Source organism: Cricetulus griseus, chromosome 2, assembly GCF_003668045.3.
Source record: "Cricetulus griseus strain 17A/GY chromosome 2, alternate assembly CriGri-PICRH-1.0, whole genome shotgun sequence".
NCBI lineage: Eukaryota > Metazoa > Chordata > Mammalia > Rodentia > Cricetidae > Cricetulus > Cricetulus griseus.
In genome coordinates this window covers 6,846,616-6,866,063 of record NC_048595.1, presented here as the reverse complement: position 1 = coordinate 6,866,063, position 19,448 = coordinate 6,846,616, and the positions used below count along the sequence as shown (strand labels likewise).

The following is a 19,448-nucleotide window of genomic DNA, read 5'->3' as shown; positions in this document are numbered from 1 at the left end:
GACCTTGTCACACTGACAATCAACATAAACGCCACAGTCTGGTTCTAACCGTCTTGTTCTGTTTCTGAGTTTGTTTTGAGCTGTGTAACTGGTGCCCATTCTGGCACCAAGCTTGCGTTCTTCCCACTTTGGCTTGCCAAATGTCCAACTCTAGATTCTGGCTTCTTTCTTTCCTTCTTCCTTGTTTTGAGACAGGGTCTTACTTTGTAGGCTTGGTTGGCCTGTAACTTGCCAGGTGGAGCAAGTTGGCCATAAACTCACAGAGAAAGGTGGCTGCCACCATGCTTTTCCGAACTTTATTCATTTTTGCTATCGTGTGTGTGTGTGTGTGTGTGTGTGTGTGTGTGTGTGTGTGTGTGTGTCTTTCTACGTAGTGGGGAGGGGAGCACACATGCCATACAGCATGAATGCACAAATCAGAAGACAACTTGGTGAAGTCTGTTCTCCTCCCACCATTATGTGAGTTCCAGTGGGGTAGGGGGCAGGTGGAACTCAGGTTGTCCGGCGTGTGCACAAGCACCTTACCCACTAGCCATCTTGTCTTTCATTCATTACTAATTCCAAAAGTGTAAAGGAAAGACTCCAATTGATCCACATTGTGTCGAAGGTCTCCCCTACTTCAGAGGGAGAGATAAAAATCCTATAATGACGGCCTCACGAATACAGCAGAGGGCTGAGGCTCACTCCCCCAAGGAGGGGAGGTCGTGTGGGACTGTCAGAACTGATGAATTTACTGTAATTTTAAACTATAAAAAGAATACAGGGAGCGATGGCTCAGTGCTTCAGAGCACTGTCTGCTCTTGCAGAGAGAGGAGCAGGGCTAGGCTGCCAGAGCCCACATGGCGGGCAGCACACAGTCGCCTGTCCTGCAGTGCCAGGAAATCCGGTGCCCTCTCTCGGCTCTGCAAGCACTTTGTGCACATGGAGCTCAGATGATATGCATGTGCACATGGAGCTCAGACACACACGTGTACATGGTGCTCAGACACACACACATGTACATGGAGCTCAGACACACTTTGTGCACATGGAGCTCAGACACACACGTGCACATGGCGCTCAGACACACACGTGTACTTGGAGCTCAGACACACACGTGTACTTGGAGCTCAGACACACGTGTGTACATGGAGCTCAGACACACACGTGCACGTGGAGCTCAGACACACACGTGCACATGGAGCTCAGACACACACGTGCACATGGAGCTCAGACACACATGTGCACATGGAGCTCAGACACACACGTGTACATGGCGCTCAGACACACACGTGCACGTGGAGCTCAGACACACACGTGTACATGGCGCTCAGACACACACGTGTACATGGAGCTCAGATATACATGTGGGCAAACATTCAAACACATAAAACAAAACAAACAAATCTTTAAAAATACATGGGAAAATTTGGGAAAAATAAGAAAAAGTATCCATTATTTCACAGTAACATATCACAGTCTTCTGCATCCCTTTCCCACCCAGCCCTGAAACATATCTTTAAAAAAAACAAAAAACAAAAAAACATAATCCATACTCTTCCATCTTGAATACCAAGCAACACAATTTTTATTGATTTGTTTAAACATCAATATTTACATAAAAACAATATGCTGTGTGTTTCTGCACCAGTGTGTTCACAGGGGAGCTTGGAGGACCCACTGGTAAGCTGCACTGGCAAATATTTGTTGGACTTTTGCTCACACACACAAGGTACAGTAGCCTTCTGGATTCTTTGGAGATAGAGTCATGAATAAGGCATATTTTTGGCCTTGAGGATTCATAATCTCCCAGCTACCATGTCCCTCAGTCATGACTAAAATACAGTCAGTGGGATCAAGAGTAAGAGTGATCTCGGCATTTCAGAATATAACCATAGCGTTTTTAAAATGTTTACTGTGAGAGTTGGGAGGTTGGTCATTGAATCCCCAGCACCCACGTAAAAGATTGTAACCAAAGTGCTGAGTAGGCAGAGCCCTGGGGCCTCAGGCGAGCCAGTCTAGACTTAATTAAAAAAATTAAGCAGTTTGAATGGAAGTGCTGTTCATGGATGGAGAGTGGCTCGCCCAACAGCCATAGACCTTTAAGCAAACTCCCAGTGTCGGGTGCAGGGTCTCTTCCTGTCAGCTGTTGGCCAGGGAGCCACCGAGGCTCCAGAACATTCTTTGCTCTTGATCACCCACCCACTATAGTGGGAAATTACCAATGCAGAGTCAGGTAGAAATATAAAGGTATTTAATAGGGAAAAGCCTTACTTACAGAGCTGTCTAGCCAGCCGGTGCGTCAGCAGCCTGTACAGCAAGTACCAAAGAGAAACCGAAACCACAAATGCAGTCACACTACCTCACTCTGACCACGCCCTCACAAGCCTGGTCAGGCACACTTGTAGCCAGCCCCTAAGAAGGCGTGGCTACAGCTTCCCCTACAACCCACTACACTGGGGATGCAGCCCACAGGCGAACCAAGCTGGAGCTGAGCTAGCAGCTTCCTCCCTCCCGGCTAGTAAAGCGTCATGAGGTGCTGTGCTGGCTGCTGACTAAGAATAGTCATCAAGAGGCTGGGGCAATGGCACAGCTAAACTCATTAAGCTCAGGAGGTAAACAATTCAACGGCTTCAGGAAGTTCCTGAAACTGACCAGATTCACTAGGCGCCTCCCTTCCCAAGCCTATATAGGCAGTAAGGCCTGCAGAGCTGCCCGGAAGAGGCATGGACCTAGTGAGCTGCAGGGACAGCAGTGCATTCAGGTCTCCAGCTCTGTCACTCATGCAGGTGGGCTTTAGTGGTACAGCTTAGCTGCCTTTGAGTCATTGCTGTCCCTGTAACTTCACCCATGCTCCCGTAAGTAATCCCAATAAAATTCATTTGCTGTGGTGATTTATCATTTATGATTTATTAAAGCTTGCCTGCGGATTCAGAAAGCAAAGTCAGCCACAAGCCATGGGAGCCAGGCACACACCTTTAATACCAGCAGCTAGAAGCTAGGAGATGGTGGTACACACCTTTAATCCCAGGACTCAGGATTAAGAGGTAGACCAAGACCAGAGTTAGTTCAAGACCACACTGATTACATGAAATTGATCCAGTGCTAAGAGAAACAGATCACACAAAGGTGGCTCAGCACTTGGTATCACACACCTTTAATCCCAGCACTAGAGAGGTATAAAAGATAGGAGCAGGGTCTTCAGTAGTCAGTCTCAGAATTCTCTCCAGCCACACTGAGGAGAGGCAGCAGTCTGAGGCTTAGTGGAGAGCTCGCGTGAATCAGCCCTTTCAGCCTGAGGTATCTATCGGTAAGGGCTAGTGGCCGGCTGCTTTGTTTTTCTGATCTTCAGCTTGAAGCTCGCACCCCAATATCAGTCTCTGGATCTTTTAGTGTTCATGCTACAATTTGGTTCACCAAGTTGGATTTGGGTGGGTGTTTGGTCTGTGCTTGGCTCCCGATCTGAGAGGAGTAGGTGTTTGTTCAGCTCCCCAGGAATGGTGCCATACAACAATATGCAAAAGTTTATTGCATTTTTAAGGTTTTTTGTTTGTTTGTTTGTTTTTCAAGACAGGGTTTCTCGGTGTAGCTTTGGAGCCTATCCTGGCACTTGCTTTGGAGACCAGGCTGGCCTCGAACTCACAGAGATCTGCCTGCCTCTGCCTCCCGAGTTCTGGGATTAAAGGCATGCACCACCAACGCCCAGCTGCATTTTTAAGGTTTTAACTTTTGTCTTTTCAAACCTTATTTTTAAGTATGGAATGCCTCACAAATTTCATGTCTTCTTTGTGCAGGAGCCATGTTAATTTCTGTCTCGTTTCAATTTTAGTATATGAGCTACCAAATTTTAACTAATAATTTACATGTGTGTGTGCCTGTTTTATGTATACCATGTATAGGTGTCCATGGAAACCAGAAGAGTGTTGAATCCCCTAGAACTGGAATTTCAGCCATTTATGGACTACCTGATGTGGGTATTTGGAACCAAACCCAGGTTCTCCACAAGAACAGCCAGTGCTCTTAACCGCCGAGCATCTTTTCCACCCCTAATTTTTACTTTATATGTGTGTGTATGTGTATCAGAGTGTGGTTTTGTACGTGTGAGTCCTGTGCTCCCAGAGGGCAGAAGAGGGACTGGCCCCCTGGAGCTGGAGTTATGGTGGTTTGTGATGCCAGGAATCAAACTTGGGTCCTCTGCAAGAGCAGTATGTGTACTCTTAGCCACTGAGCCGTCTCTCCGTCCCCCTAGTTTATTCCCCTCCCTAAGGGGGGGGGGTGTACAGAAGCGGGTGGAGTAAAGAACAAACACTGAAAGGTGGACAAGCAGTGGAGGGCTTCTAAAGGACAGCAACTCTTAAGCGGTAAGTTAAAAGTTTGGAACCCAGGGACTGGAGGGATGGATGACTCCGCTGGTAAGAGAGAGCATTTGCTGCTTTTGCAGAAGACCAGAGTTCAGTTTCCAGTCCCACATGGTTGCTCACAACCATCTGTAACTCGCGTTTCAGGGGATCCAATACCAAGGCATCACATACATACAGATACACACATAAAAAATAATGGAAATGAGACCACATTTAAACATTCATGTCCCTTTAAAAGGAGATACCAAAAGCAGTTTCACATTTTGCTAAAAGTCTGCTATTATCCCCATCTGCCCTCTCCGGATAGTGGAGGGTAGACTATAGCAAGACTGCCTATAGAAACATTCTCATCACAGAGGCCCTGGCACTCCGGGCTTCACAGATCCCAGGCTAGGCCACAAATTCAAGAGCGGACCTACGCGTTCCAAGGTACCACGCCCTTAAATAGTCTGCAGTCTCTTCCATGTCAGATCCTTTCCGGGCTTCTGGGTCAACGGTCCTCAGCGAAGATTCTACCCTCTGAGACCCCTGGCTCCCACAACGCCCGCTCCTCCCCTGGGCTCTCCGTGCAGACTCAGCCACGACCCGCCCACCTCGAGACCCCGCCTCCGGGCCCCTCAGCCCCAGATGCCCAATGGGCTGTCTTCCTCGCAGTGAGCCTCAGGACTCCGCCCTCCAGCAAGCCGTCCCGCCCCACGGGCAGCGTTAACCAATGGAAGGCCCCTTCCCGTCCTCGGGCTCCACCCCTCCCGGCCCCACCCCCAGGGCGCCTCCCTCCGGGGCGTGGCCTCCGCCGCGCCTCCGCCGCGCGCGCGGAGCCCAATGCCGCCCCCTTCGCGGTCCCTCCTCCGGCGGCCTGGCGCCTCCTTCCCTCCCTCCCACCCCGCCGCGGTGACTCACGGAGAGGCGGAGGCTGAGGCGGCCGCTCCTGCTGCTGCTGCCGCCGCCGCGGCTGCTGCTCCGGCTGAGCGCGCCCCGGAACAGGCCGCCGCGCTCCGGACCCGCAGCCCCGCGCCGCGCGCTCGGGCGGCCCAGGTAAGCGCGAGGCCGAGCCGCGACCGCAGCACGGGGTTGGCGCGGCGCCGGGGCACGGGGGAGCCGCCGGCCCTTTGTCTCCCGGGGAGGGGCCGCGGAAGGCACCTTCGACCCCGCCGGGACCCACCGGGCCGGCCCCATTGGCGCGACGCCCTGGGCCTGGACCCACGGCCCCACCACGCCCGGCGCTGCCGCCTCCCGCCGCAGACCACCCTGCTACCCTCTTCCCTTTCCCTTGGGGTTCCCCTCCACAGGTGTCCCAGTTGCTCACCCTCTGGGCCCGTGTGTTTGACATCGCCTGTCCACCCTCCTGGTCCCATTGCCCCGTCTCTTCTTGACCTCACCTACACCCCTCTCCCAGCGTCCTGACTCTCCTTGTTTCCCCTGCTAGATGCTGCCAAGGTCTGTCTGGCTGCCCAGCCGCCCTTCCTCCCTCTCTAGGTTGAATGCACTGTCCGCTCCCCCGGTTCCACCTCTCCCTGCTGATTTTGGAAGCTCTGTATGAGAGACACATGTCTCGCCTTCGCAGGGTGCTTGTGAACGTGAACCTGCACATTAACCACTCGGACCTCCAGACGCTCTTATCCCCTCCTTTTTGTGGCCGCCACCGCCGCTATCACCGTTGCACTTCCCTTTTTCTTGATCCTGGAGCTCTGGACACCCTACCTCTTGAGGCCCTGCAAGCCCTTGGTTGCTCCCGTGTATGGAACTTGTCTGAGCAGAATCTCTGTCGGGTTAGCTTATGGGAAGGCCCAAGGGTACTGTGTTGAGCACAAATCAAGAGTTTTATGAATAATGAGACTCGTGGCTTGCAGCACTTCCTATCTGAAGATCTAACTATTCCCTAGCTGTAATTATTTTGTCTCCTGTCGGAGATCTCAAAGCAATACACCTAGATAACTACTGGGTAAATCGAGGCACAGAGTCTATTCGTATGGGATCTGGAGGCAAGTCAGTATTTCTAGAGGTTTCCTTCTCAAGTGCCTTGGCTTCTGGCTCCCTGCTACAACCACTGGGCTCTTGTTCCTGGCTTGAAACCCTGTGATAACTGATCTCTTCTGCCATTAAAGTGTCCCAGGATGCCAGCACTTCCTTGGATTCAAAGCAGGACTTTGAATCACAAATAAAGGTGCCAACTGTTAAGTGCCAGTGTGTCATTCCTGGCTTCCTGGTAGAGTCAGTGTGGTCCATGTGGACAGCAGTCACTTCAATGAGATGGAGATTCATTCATGAACTCCGTGCTCTGGGGCTTACACAATCCTTGTCTTCTGGGAGATGACATTCCAAGAAGGCAAGAGGACAGAAATAAATGAATAAACAAATTTGTGGATAAAAAAATTGTTTCAGCAGTGTTAAGTGCTGCAAAGGGGCCAGAGATCTAGGAACGCACAACCTGGAAGTGTTGGCACAGCATCTGGGAGGAGGTGGTAAGAAGAGTGTGAGCTCAAGGTCAGCCTGGGCCTCTCAGGACCCTCTCAGAGAGAGGGAAGGGAGAATCTGTAGGTTAAATGAATACATTTTGTAGGCTATAGTACATTATCCAAAGAGCTAGAAGCCATTAGAGTCTACTAAACAGAAAGGCATTAAGATAGGATCTAAGTTTTAAAAGATTGTTCTGGCAGCCATAAAGAGAATGGGGGGTTGGTGGAGGAAAAGGCACTAGTTGACTGGAAATGGCCCAGCTTGAGATGGTGGGGTTTTGCGTCTGGGTGATGGTAGCTGAAGGAAGTAGCCAGAGTCAGTTTGTCCCCCACTCCTGGATGCAGGGAGCTGGGAAGCAGATTCCGAGGAGCAGCCACTAAAAGTTCTGCGTAGCCTAGAGAACATCTCCATCTGACTTTGCTCGAGTCAGGTACCCTGTTACACTCACACGGGTGTGATGTGACTCCTGTCTCTGGGTTTGCAGTCCGGTGGCCCTCCTGGGTTAACTCAGAGCAGTCTCCGTGTTACAACAATGTACTCACAGGGTAGGCTACGTCCTCTGATGGAAGAGAGCTTGTGTGTTTATAACTCAGAGGCGGGCGGGGGGGGGGGGCGCGGGAGACCACACTGCGCTGCCTTCCCGTGTCCAGCTGCATCACTTAAACGGAAGCGTTAGTGTCCTGCCTCTACAGTGAGATGCTGCACAAAGAAACTGAAGGGGCCAAGAATGTAGCCCAGTTATAGAACATGTATGAGGCACTGGGTTTGGTGCCCGGTACCCCCAAAATTAAGAAATTTGTCTCTGAGCTGTCTGAGGCCAGGGTCTCCACTGGAGTGACCTCTCACCTTTAATCCCAGTACTTGGGAGGCAGAGACCAGCAGACTTCTGTATGTTTGAGGCCAGCTTGTTCCACATAGTGAGTTCAGAACAACCAGGAGCTACACAGGAACTATGAAGTTAAAAAAAAAAAATCAAAAGATTAAAATTTTTAAAAAGGGTGAGGGGTGAGGGTAGGGAAGGAAATTAGGATTGTTTCATTACTGGCAAGGGAACCCCTGAGTAGCCATGAACTTGAGCTATTAAATAAAATTGAACTTGCTCTATGGTGCTCTAATCCTGTATGTCACAGAGGCCTTTGGAGGGCATATGTGGGCAGTGGGGACCTAGGGGCTGGGCTCCTGTGAAGTCCCATAGCAACTTCTTTCTTTCCTTTGGTGCCTGTTGCATCCTGTTTCAGCTCCGTGGACATGCATGTCTCTGAGCTGTTTGAGGCCAGGGTCTCCACTGGAGTCATCTTGCATCTTTCACAGGGTTTGAGTTCAGTGACCTGCACAAAGTGTAAAGGTTGACAGCCAGCAATCCTACCCATGCCGGGGTCTTTTTCCATCAGACTTTGTTTCTTGTAGACCCCTCAAAGAGATCTGTTGGAAACCCAGCAGGCTGCCATTGGCTGTGCTCACTGGAAGAAGGGCAGCTCTTCCTAGACGGGGCTGTTCTCTGTCCATCCAGCCCTGCCCCCAGAGAACAGCTGCCAAGGGTGCTGACCATGTAGTTATTTAACACTCTGCAAATATGAAGTGTAGCTCTTAATTAGAGCACGGACTTTATACCGAGACTCCAGGCTTGGATCTTGGTTCTGCCGTCATCGGCTCTGTGAGCCCCATCATTAACCTCTCCATGTCCGAGCTTGCCGGTCTGCAATAGTGCTCCTTCCCTCGTAGAGTTGTTGAATGGGTTAAATTAATAATACCTCTTCCGTGCTCAGGATGGCTCCTTGAACTTAGCATTCACTTTATTGAACTGCTGGCTGTTATTTCACTTTTTAAAAGATTAGGGCTGGGAAAACGGCTTAGTGAGTAAAGTGTTTGCCAGGCAGTAGTAAGGACTGGAGTTCAGATCCCCAGAACCCACACAAATGCTGGGTGGGTGTGGTAGCCTGCTGGTAATTCCAGACTCAGAAGACAGGAGGTCCCCAGAGTAAGCCTACTAGCAAGACTAGCCATAAGGAGGCTCTGGCCTTGATCAAGAGACCCTGCCTCAATAAATGAACAATCAAAGATAATCCCAGACACTGACTTTGGGGTACCTCATGCATTTGTATACACATGTAACCCTCCACACCTGCAAAACATGAATGTACATGCACACTACATACATGAAAATGGAAAAAGAAAATTAGTTAATTAGTGTGTGTGTGTACAACACTTGGGAGTTGCTTCTCTTCTTCCTCTTTTATGTGGGTTCTGGGGTTGAACTCAGGTTGCCAGGCAAGTGCTTTCGCCTGACGAGCATCTCATCAGCCCTGTTATTTCATTTTTCTTCTTATCTATCTATCTCTTACTTCCTGTGAGAAGTTAAGCTCTTTGAGGGCAGAGTTTGTCTTTGACTGTTGTTACAGTCCAGTTCAGTAGAAACTTGGTAAATTGTTTAATTGAAGCTGGGCATGATGGCACACACATTTAATCCCAGCACTTGGAGGGAGAGGCAGGAGGATTTCTTTGATTTTGAGTCTGAGACTAAGCAGGGAGACTAAGCATAGTTAAGGCCCTGTCAAGAAAGAAAGGAAAAGAAAAAAAAAAGTTAAAATAACTGACACTAGTTACTATTGTGTTGCAGATGTAGCCAAGATTCATGGTCTAATGAAGTTTAGTTTTAAGATTTATTTACTGCTGGGCATCGGTGGTGCACATCTTTAATCCCAGCACTCATTCGGGAGGCAAAGGCAGGCAAATCTCTGTGAGTTTGAGGCCAGTTTCCAAAGCAATACAGAGAAACCTTGTCTTGAAAAACCAAACCAAAACAAGATTTATTTTCTGATTTAGTTTTGTTGGAGACTAAACTTCAGGCCTCAGATATGCAAGACAGGTGCTCTCCTGCTCAACAACTGCCCAGCCCCACCTTCTCTTCCCAGTGGTAGAGCCTGAAGCCCGGGGTTCTGTGTCTGGCGATGAAGACTAAAACAAAAAAATAAACAAGTGAACAAAAGGATGTAGAGTGTTGAGCTGCGCATGGTGTCGTCCCAGGAAGGTCAGGGACTCAAGGCTGTCCTCAGCTGTGTGCTTGAGACTTTGTCCCAAACAAAGAATGTAAGACCTTGAGGGAATAAACCTGGCTGTGACAGGTTGCATGTGAGGGTCTACTTTGTTCTGAGGGGTGACTTTTGAATGACCTGGTGAGCCAAAGGACAGCTTTATAGGCAGCAAAGTCATGGGGGCTGGAGTGTGGTGAGAAGAGCCAGGCTGGACCTGTGGCCCTGGTAGGGATTTGGGTTTTCTCTTGGATTCTGGGCAGTGAGGAGTTGCTGCACAGGACCTTTTCCTGGAGCTCTCAGCAGACGTCTGAGTGCATCCCTGGAGAGGGAGCAGGATGCTAGGAAGATGCTGGGGTGGAGCTTCTTGTTCTGGCCAGCGGAGTCTGACTGGACAGGTAATGTAGGCGTCACTGGGTGGGCTCAGCAAGACCTAGAGACTCAACTGAGCTCTCTTCCCTCCTAGAATCTGCAAATCAGCAAGCATTGCCTATTGCTAAGGCACTGGGTGAGCATGGCCAGCCCTTAGCTCCTTGCCCAACTCCAGCAGGGGTGTCTCATGGACTGTTTCAGGCCTTCTCTCGCTCTTCTCTCTGTCCCCCTCCCTCCTCCAGTGTTAGAGTCTAAGCCGGGGTTGGACCCCAGCACATGCCAGGCACGTGTTCCACCCTTGAGCTGCACTCCCCGTGACTCCTACACATCAGCATTGAATAGACAGCTTTCCTGACTCCTTGCTTCTAGACTCAGGCCAAGTGTCAGCAGGCCTGCTGCGGAGTCAGGCACGCTGTCACCTCTGAGCACCTGGGTCTGGTCATCTGATGAGAACACAGTGTTGTCTAGAAAGCACAGGCCTCCTTTTGCTCTGGATGGAGCAGAATTGCTGCCAGAGGAAAGTGGGCAGAGGCGCAGCTCACTCTGGCCTGATGCAGCAGCCAGCTCCCTCAGGTGTGCTGTTATCCATTCTGTCATGACGCCTCATGCCTGCCAGCCTTGAGAGGCCAAAGGAGTTAGCAGGGATAAAACTGGCCTCTTGTTTTGTCAGTCACACTCAGCGTCCTGAGGCATTTCATTGGCAGAGTGTGAAGCACCAGTTAGTCACATGGCGTCTGTGTTCTCATGAGAGCTAGACTCACGTAGCAGGGTTTCTTAGGATGGGGATGATGTGTGCCCACATAGACGAGAAAGTGAGCATTGGTGACATCTGTGTTCATTGTCTGATTTGAACATCACCATAGTTTTGGAGATGCATAGTTATTACCACGTATGTAACCAGAAGCTGAGGCCTGGAAAGGCTAGCAAACTCGTCTGGGGTTGAACTTGTCACGGACAGAGAGCTAGCTCTCTGGCTGTGGCAAAGGTTTGAATCCTAGGCTTTTATCTTTTCTGACCTCAAGGGGACTAATTACCCTTTCTTTACTCACTTTCCCTAATGGTAAGTAGGGATAATGATACTTGGGCTTGAACTTGGTTTATGAGAGAGGACTGGGCGCCAGCTGCGGGCTCACTCAGTTATTAAAGGCCTGTTATGCTCGGTCTTCCACAAAGCCTTGCTCGAAGGGGAGAACAGTGTTCTTAGAGAGGCTCTCCTCTGCACTGCAGCATCGTTTTCCTCCTTCTGAAGTTTCCAAAGGACCAAGGGCTCACAGATGAGTCTAGTTTTTATAGTTGTGTTCTGGGTAAGCTTCTGTAAGCAAGTGTGTAAACTGTGTCATACATGATGGAAGCTCGATGATGTCAGGGTCATGTGTAGAGTGGAAAAAGTTGGTTCCTAATCTTGTTCTGATGCCATTTGTCATTCCAGACAGGAGTGGAGATCAAGAAGTGCCTGTTCCTTCTTCTCCTTCTTCCCTTCTTTCTTCTAATTCAGTTAATAAATAGTTGGGGACTGAGAATGTAGGTCAATCAATACAATGCTTACCTAGCTTGTAGGTGCAAGGACTACAGTGGCAGAAATATCACCAACAGGGGATGGGACAGAGGGCTGCTGGGGGCAGGGGAGGGGAGGAGGGAGAGGGAACTGGGATTGATATGTAAAACAAGATTGTTTTGATTTTTTTTTTTTTTTTTTTTTTTTTTTTTTGGCTTTTTGAGACAGGGTTTCTCTTTGGAGAAGCTTTGGAGGCTGTCCTGGAACTAGCTCTTGTAGACCAGGCTGGTCTCAAACTCACAGAGATCTGCCTGCCTCTGCCTCCTGAGTGTTGAGACTAACGTGCTTGTCACCATACTGGGTCACCTGGTGGGTTTAAGTTGCCCTTCCTTGACTCTCCAGGATTCTCTTCCTGCCAGATAGGTTTCTCTGCTGCCAACTTCAGACACAGGCACATGGTAGTGGGTGGCTGTGGGGCCCCCTGCTGTGTCCACAGAATTCATGGTGGAGCTTGTGCGTGTGGAAACCAGGTACTTACTGCCCCTGTGTCTGGTCAGTGTGTGCCGAGTGGGGTGGGGGCAAGATTCTTCTTCAGCAAATCTGCCCAGCACCAGGCCTGTCCGTCTTCTCAGAGACCAAGGTCAGGGAGGCTCAACAGGTTGTGCTGAGAGGGCGCACACAGTGGTTCCTTCCTCCCTCCGGCTTTGCCAGGGTTGAGGGAACAAAGGGCTAGAGAGGTGGCCTCCCACATTTGGTGGGAAAGGAAGGTGGAAGGACATTGTCCAGTGCTCCTGGGCTAATGGGGTACCCCCTAACCCCCCACCCCCTACTATGGCTGGGGCACAATCTGTCTGATTAGATGGTGGGCCTAGCGAGGACACCCGGTCACTCAGTGCACCTGTACTTCTTCAAGTGAGGTAAGAGCCTGTGGGGATGCTGTGGCAGCCGGGAGGATGTGACCCACTTCTGCTGCCTCTGCTGTGTGGAGAGCTGGGCCGTATGCTTTGAGACAGGCTCCAATTAAGCTTTTCTCAGGCCTGTGTTCACCTAAGTGTCCAACGACTCGTTTCCTGCTGCTGGATCCCATGGTCCTTGTCCCTAAACTGAACAAGCAAATGAGCTTACCTCCTGTTATTCTGCAACCTTGGACTCCACCAGCAGAGTTTCCTGTGGAGATCAGGGTCCTTGATGGATCAAACACCTCTCACTGTGTGGTCCCACCCGTGTTCTTCCTGCTAAATCATGAGGCCAACCGTGGACTAGTTTCCAAGGAGATGGTTTAGCCCTGCCCATACCTAGGTCTCATAGCCTGCTGCCCTAGGCAGCCCAGCTTCCCAGGACCCATCCCAGCCGTCTCCCATGGCTCTGCTCCCACTGCAGGCCTGGGAAATAAGACCCACTTTTGTAGTTTCTACCAGATGACAAGTGTTTAATGTCCTTTCCCTTGTTGTGTGTCTCATGTGTCAAGTGGGGGCTGCTAATGTGAACACAAAAAGGTATGAATACTATGGGGATAATTTTGGGATTTACATCTGATAAAGTCCAGTAAATCTGCCCTCTGATTTTCCATTTTCTTTACAAAGGTGTCCGTAAAAGATGGGACCTGCAGAGGTCAGTCGTGGCTAAGCTGTGTGACTCCTTCCCTAACCATGTTTTCTTGACTTCTAGACTGAGGAAGAAGGGCCTCTCGTCTTCTATGCCTTGTTGATGTCAGTGCTTGCAGGCTCAGGAGCATGGCCTTCCTCTGGCCAGTCCCTGGGACCGGCAGAAGGTGGGGTGCAGGTGATTTTTAGGGTGTGGTGGGACTTTTAGGTAAGCAGCTGGCTGTGTGATAGCCTGCTGGAGCTAGTGACAGAACTCAGTGGGGTGCCACAGCCAAAGCAGATCCCAGATTCCCTCCTCCTGGGGAGGCAGGCCCTGCCATTGCCACCTGAGAGGCCTCAGGCTGTCTGCTCTCCTTGCACTTTGGGTAGTGACCAGTCACCCTCACTCTGTGGTCTCTGCAGAGCAGGGACTTCTGAGGCTTCTCAGTACAACGGAAAATATCAGACACTGCGGGTCCACTCACATGAAGTGTGCTCTTTCTCCTCATCGTTGGACCCTGGGAACTTCCTTTTTCTTTTTTTAAAGATCTGGGTTTTTTTTTAATTCTATGTGTATGAGTATCTTTCCCTATGTATGCATGTGCACCATGTGAGAACCTACAAGGGCCACCAGTGCTCTTAACTGCTGAGCCATCTCACAGGAGGGCGGGTCTTCTGGCAGTCTGTAGACATACGCTTCTAAAGATTTAAGGCTTTTGATGTGAAATGTGACAGCCTTTGGTGAGTCATTCTAATTTAAAACCAGGAGTGCTTGCCAATGGGACACTCACAGGCCAGTTTTGCCAGGGACTTCTGCTCCCTTTTTGAGGCTTGGTGGTTTGGAGAATGAGGGATGTCATTACATGTGGGTGGTATGGGTTTAGTTCCCGATCTGGGCTACCCGGGTGTATGTCCAGTTCTGAGTAGATGCTCCAACCTATTGGCAGTAGGGACAGCTCCTTAGAAGCCTCATGCCAGTCCCTGTAGCTCTGCTCTTGTTTCTGACCACTTTCCTGAACTTGCTTTCCCTTGGAAGCCCTGGCTGTAAGCCCCACCCTCCTCCATTCCCACTGTAGCAGGAGCTGGCTCTTGGAGCATGCACTGTCTGACCATCCCTCCCCTGAGCCACAGCCAGCACTGCCCAAGCCTTCAGGATGGACGAGGCCTTGTGACCCCTCTTCAGTGTTCCTCTTGATACCATTTCCCAGTTACTGAACACACACCTGGGAGATCCTGAGGGTGTCTATGTTGAAGCATTCTGCATTTTGACTATCAGCTTGTCAGCAGCTGGGGAGGAAGGAAACCAAGTCCTCAGCAGTTCATGGGGGGGGGGGCTCCTCCTTCCTTGGATTATGTCCTGTTCCGAGGTAGCTGGAGACGGAGGAAAGGGAAGTTTGCTGGCTGCGGCTCAGCAGAACCTGTTCCTCAAGGCCTTCTGCAGCATTGCTAGGTATGTGAGAACTTAAGTAATCCCTGTGTCTTCACACAAATGACCACATTCCCGTGTGCTAAGATGAGCACTCACCAGAAAGAGACAGAGACCCCACAGCTCCCCTGAGTGGTCACTAAGAGACCACCCCGAGGTTCTAAGCTGGGTCATTCCCAAAGCTGGGCAAACAAATGTGGTGGCTCATAGGCCAAGCCTGCTGCCTCTGGGGGCACAAGTGAGGATAGTGAGCCCTCATACCACAGGCCAGCCTATTGATTTAATGATCTAGTCCTCCAAGATAGAAGACTTGGGGTGGGCTTCCTGGTTCCTTGGAGGTGGCTGGGGAGGCCAAGGCAGAAGGCCTGTGGAGAGAGATGTTTCTCTTTGTGTGTTGGTTATTTTATGTATAAGTGTCTGTCTGTGCACCGTGTGTGTGCCTGGTGCCCACAGAGGCCAGAAGAGGGCATCGGATCCCTAAACTGGAGTTTGAGATGGAAGCAGCTGCCATGTGAGTTCTGGGAATTGAACCCTGATCCTTTGGAAGAGCAGCCAATAATTTTAAACACTAAGCCATGGAGATAATTCTTGAAGCAGTAGGCTGTTCTAGGGTGGTCTGGGAAGAGAGACCCTGTGGTTCTGCCATGCCAGGCCTGCTTTTGAGATGGGCTTGGCCCGTGATAGTGAAGGCCACTGAACAGGTCTATGGCTCAGTGAAGAGACCATATGCAGTTCATGAAGAAACGGGAATGAACTCCCCTTATAAATTTGTATCACTGTTTTAGTCTCCTCCTTCCCCTTCAGAACGCTTTTATATTTCTCAGTTTAATTAGAATTATAAAATGTGCCCACAAGGAGTTGATAGAACTGTGGACAACAGAGGCGATGGAGCTCCCATGGGTTGACATTTCCACTTTGACCTCCTTCTTTGGAGGTGACACAAGCTCTGTGAACTTCCTGGCTAGGATTCTTCCTTAGGACTTTTGGGCCTGAAAGTGGCCCTCGGTTTCCTTTAGGGAGCTGGGGCAATGGGCCTAGGGCAGCTGTGGTGTTAGCAGGCCACAGGAGGAGAAAGGGCTTCTGCTATCATTCCTTGGGGCAGTGGGTTTCTTCTTATGTCCTTGCTGAGGGTACTTCCTGGCAGGACCCAATCTGGGTAGAGGACCTTCTAGGTTGGGGTTCTCTGGTCCAGGAGTGCAGTGGAGAGGTGTTGTACTCTCAGGAGCTGAGGGACTTGCTTATGTATAGACCGGGGCCCCTCTGGGACTTGACAGAGGCTGATGGTCCTGGGCAGGTTAGATTAGAGGAAGATCCGAAGCCGGATCCTGTGGGCGAGCTGGTTCCTGACTGAAGGTCGCAGACCATGACTTGGCCAGGTTCCCATGTGCCAGCTGTTCCCTAGGGAGGGGAAGAAAGAAGGGTGCTTTCTTCCCTTCGCCTCTGTGTGCTGCTGTGTGAACATGGAACACCTCTGGATCTTGGTCAGAACTCTGGAGAACACAGCTTGGCAGTTGGAGTGTTGGGAGCAGCAGAGGAACTCCTCAGCTCCACATGCTCTTCCTGTGGGCTCTGTCCTCTGCTGACCACCAGGGCCCACTGCCTTACACTCTCTAAAGCGCTGGAAAAGACACCATGCTCAAGAGGACATTTTCAGCTAGTTGGGCCAGAGTCGAAAAAGTTAATGAATTAAATCAGAACTAAGCTTCAATTATAGGGCCTGGTTGGTGGCGCACACCTTTAATCCCAGCACTAGGGAGGCAGAGGCAGGCAGATCTCTGTGAATTCGAGGTCAGCCTGGTCTCCAGAGCGAGTGCCAGGATAGGCTCCAAAGCTACACACAGAAACCCTGTCTCAAAAAACAAAACAAAACAAATTCAATTATAGAATATATATATATGAATACACACGCGCACACACAAAATCTTCCATCAGCTCTTGATTATCTAAAGTTTCACTAGAAGGAGCTGTTGTGATGTCCTGTGTTTGTAGTTCCAGCTGTTCAGAAAGCTAAGGCAGGAGAATCATTTGAGTTTAGGTTCAAGGCCAGCCTGAGTGACATAGCAAGACCCTGACCTCCAAATAAATAAAAACAATGAATTTAAAAAATGATCCTTCCAGGTGGTGTTGGCACACACCTTTAATCCCAGCACTTGGGAAGCAGAGGCAGGCAGATGTCTGTGAGTTAAGAGGCCAGCCTGGTCTACAGAGTGAATTCCAGGACAGGCAGGGCTGTTACATAGAGAAACCCTGTCTGGAAAAACCAAGAAAAAAAAAAATTGATCCTACATGGTGGTTGGCACCTATCATTCCATCACTTGAAAGGCAGAAGGATCATGAGTTTGAGACCAGGGTGGGCTACCTAGTAAGATCCTGTTTAATTGAAAAACATAGGGGCCAGTGAGATGGCTCAGTAGGCATAAGCCTGTGGACTAGAGCAGTCCCTGGGACCCACAAAAAATTAGAAGGAGAAAACCACTTTTATAAAGTCATCCTCTGAACTCCATATGCAGATGTTGTACCCATACGTCACACATTTTAGCAATAAGCTAATCAGTTAAGTTTTTTAAAACTTAAAAAACTGAAGACTACAGGAGGTATTCCTGACTGGCCTCCTACCATTGATGCTGGATGTTAACAGTCTCAGCTATCAGTGATGTAGTCAGTTCAAGGCCAGCCTGGGCTACATGAGGTCAAGTCTCTAAAACAAACAAAAAACTGAGGCAGAGGCAGTTGAATCTCTGAGTCTACATGGAGAGTTCCAGGCCAGGCAGAGCTGTGTGGTGAAGCCTCATCTTAAAAAAGAGAGCGAGAATGTTGGGTGTTGGTAGCGCACGCCTTTAATCCCAGCCCTCGGGAGGCAGACACAGTTGAATCTCTGTGAGTTCGAGGCCAGCCTGGTCTACAGAGCCAGTTCCAGGATAGCCTCCAAAACAATACAGAGAAACCCTGTCTCGAAAAAGATAGCTCAGTGGCTGCTCTTCCAGAGGATCCCAGTTAACTTCCAGCATGAACATGGCAGCTCACAAATGCTTGCAACTCCAGTTCTACAAAATCTGATGTCCTCTTCTGGTCTCATCTGGCACCATACGCGCAATGGTCACATGGTGCACAGATACACGTGCAGACCAAACACCCACTTGTGTAAAAATCTGTTATGAGAGAGAGAAAACCCTGACAAGTAAAGGTTTGCTGTTGTGAGTTATATATGAATTATATCTAATGGGAGACGTGATTCTGTTAGCATACATTTCTGAGAAAAAGGCTGTACACGGCCATGCAACAACCGTGCACCACCCTCTGCTTGCTCTCACCCACACTTGGGGCGCAGTGACCTCATGGAAAGAGGTGCAGGCGGCAGATGTGTAGACACACACTAGGACATAGGAGAGAGCAGCTGTGGGCTGAGGAAATAGCAGATGCAAAGGCCCAGAGGTATGTGGAGCAGGGTGTGATTGGCTGCAGTGATGTGGTCATCAGACAGTTGTTCTGGCCCTTGATTCCTGGCACTGATAAGTACAGTTGTGCCTGCTCATGGCCACAGCGTTTGCCAGACTCTCAGGAGTGTCCTTGGAGCCATCTCTAGGCACGAAAATCCGCAGGTGTTCAGCGCCCTGTGTAGACTTCCTGTGTACATCTCCCAACTTCCTTTTTCGTTTTTTTTGTTTTGGTTTTGGTTTTTCCAGACAGGGTTTCTTCATATAACAGCTCTGGCTGTCCTGTAACTCACTCTGTAGACCAGGCTGGTCTCAAACTCAGAGAGATCTGCCTGCCTCTATCTCGTAAGTACTGGGATAAAAGGCGTGAGCCACCACTGCCTGGCTTTGTTTTTGTTTTTGTTTTTGTTTTTGTTTTTGTTTTTGTGATAGAGTCTAATAGTTCAGGGTGGCTTCAAAGTACCTGAGGATGAACTTGAACTTCTGACCTTCACCTCCTAAATTCTGGGATTATAATCATGTGCACCACACTCAGTTTTATGTGATGTTGGGGATCCAGCTCAGGTCTTCCTTGCATGCTACATAAGCACTCTGAACCGAGCTACATCTCAGGCCCTCCAGTATACTGTTTTTCTCATTTATTTATTGGTTTGCCCAGCATGGTGTCACATTCCAGCACTAGAGAGGAAGAGGCAGGTGGATCTCTGAGTTTGAGGCCAACCTGGTTTATAGAGTGAGACTTTGTCTTTAAAAACCATATATAGAGGGACAGGAGAGATGGCTCAGCGGTTAAGAGCACTGAGTTCAATTCCCAGCAACCACAAGGTGGCTCACAACCATCTATAATGAGATCTGGTGCCCCCATTAGAAGAAGGCATGCAGGCGGAAGACTGGATACATAATAAATAAAAAAAAATCTAAAAAAAAAAAAGAAGAAAAAAAAACATATATAGAGCTGGGCATGGTAGCGCATACCTTTAGTCCCAGCACCTGGAAGGCAGAGGCAGGTGGAGCTCCTTGAGTTTGAGGCCAGCCTGGTCTACAGAGTGAGTTCCAGGACAGCCAGGACTACATAAAGAAACCCTGTCTTGAAAAATCAAACAAACGAAATCTTCCAAGTGCTGGCTCAGCAGTTAAGAATGCTAGGTGTTGTTGTAGAGGACCCGAATTTATGATTTAAGTTTTAAGTCAGGAGGCTCACAACCACCTCTAACGCCAGCTCTGGGGGATCTGGCGCCCTCTTCTGGCCTCCACAGGCATCTTCGTGGATGGGCTCATACCCACACACAGACACAGACACATCAATAAAAAT

The 19,448-nt window shown here is 49.7% G+C and overlaps 1 protein-coding gene and 1 non-coding gene across 2 annotated transcripts in view; one reads left to right on the top strand and one right to left on the bottom strand.

Moving 5' to 3' along the window:
* Nucleotides 1-3,729: 3,729 nt before the first annotated feature.
* Nucleotides 3,730-3,833, bottom strand: LOC113831673. Its single transcript, XR_003481862.1, has one exon. It is a non-coding gene; the product is annotated as a U6 spliceosomal RNA (small nuclear RNA).
* A 1,420-nt stretch (nucleotides 3,834-5,253) lies between these two features.
* Ctnnbip1 (catenin beta interacting protein 1) overlaps nucleotides 5,254-19,448 on the top strand; it is a 48,186-nt gene continuing 33,991 nt past the window's right edge. Inside the window, exon 1 of the mRNA XM_027398268.2 lies at nucleotides 5,254-5,375. The gene's annotated coding sequence lies outside the window, so the exon portion shown is untranslated. The remainder of the gene's footprint in view (nucleotides 5,376-19,448) is intronic.